The following is a 1,511-nucleotide window of genomic DNA, read 5'->3' as shown; positions in this document are numbered from 1 at the left end:
GTGAAGTGCTTGAAAGGGTACAGCAGGGAAGAAAGGTTGCTGGTTCTTTGAAAGCAGTGATAAGAAACAGGGAAGTAAGCATGGAAGTGAAAAAGTTACTACATGACAGTATTGTGATACCAACTCTAACGTACGGAAGTGAAGCTTGGACATTGTTGGAAGGACACAAGTCAAGAGTGAGAGCAGTGGAAATGAGTTATTTAAGAGGAGCCTGTGAAGTCACGTGGAGAGACAGGCTGACGAATGAGGATATAAAGGAGCGTTGTGGTGTGGATGTGGATGTGATAGGAAGCGTTATGAGGAACACACTGAGGTGGTTTGGCCATGTGGAGAGGATGGAGGGTGAAAGACTGACGAAGAGAGTGTATGTGAGTGAGGTGGAGGGGGTAAGAGGGAGGGGGAGGCCGAGGATAAGATGGAGGGATGGGGTGGAGAGGTATATGAGAGAGGGGTGTGTGAGTTGGGAGCAGGGCAGTGAAATGGCGGGGGACAGGGCGACTTGGAGGCGATTTGTTTGTGGCCACCCCAAACGGGATTGAGGCGTCTGGCAATAGATAGATAGATAGATAGTTTTTTATCTTAGCATTTTCAATTCATTTCTCAGCTTTTTATTTTCTAGGACAACATCTGGCACTGTAACACTGGTTGTAACTGCTAACAACTTTCCAGATTCATCCTTATATATGTGAAGAATGTCACCAACTTCTGATTCCAATCTCCGTCTGATGTGCTTCTTAGCAGAGTCCTTTAGTCTAAAACCTCCAGAATGCATGAAATTCTCCATTCTAGTGGAAAATGTGGCCACTGGTACAATCAATTTATCAGGTAATATTTCAAATTTTATGAATGCTACAAGGTCAGCATAAGCCTCAGATTCAACCTTGTTATAAGCTACTTCAGAATCATCTTCATCCTTGCTTGTTGATCCAGATTCTTGGTATTTTATAGATTTCCAAGTATAATTTCTGTGGCAAGAATTATGATAATGAGCTTCTGCGGTAATAATGTCTCGACTTGTTATTACTAGGATCTTATCATCTTGTTTTTCCACAGCACATTGTCGAAGTCTCTCATCATCCCTTAGATGCCTGGCCTTGATAAGATTTTCACGAGTTGATGTTCCTGTGAAATATTTATCTCTTCCACAAAATATACATTCAGGCTGATACACTCTGGATGTGGATGGCATTCTGTTCTGTATCTTTGTAAGTCCACTACTCCCTTCATCGTCATCCGACTTTTCAGCTGATTATCTTTTAAGGTTCTCTAAATCACTTTTCAGGGTAAAATGGCTCTTACATTGTCTGTGGTATTTTATGTTGGGCACCTCATGCTCGTGTAGACCTTCTGCAATTTGAAGTAGTGGTGCATGATTCCTCACTCGGGCAGCATCAAGAAGCATTAACCATGAGTCATAGTCCTTGGGTGTTACTAGTGTTCTTGGGTCATTATCATAAGTTTTGATGTGAATAATGCATTTTTCCTTTACAGATTCCATCTTGACATAGCAG

This window comes from Coenobita brevimanus, chromosome 86 (assembly GCF_032717465.1).
Source record: "Coenobita brevimanus isolate Jiangsu-jjx chromosome 86, ASM3271746v2, whole genome shotgun sequence".
Taxonomy (NCBI): Eukaryota; Metazoa; Arthropoda; class Malacostraca; order Decapoda; family Coenobitidae; genus Coenobita; species Coenobita brevimanus.
Note: the sequence above shows the minus strand (reverse complement) of the source record.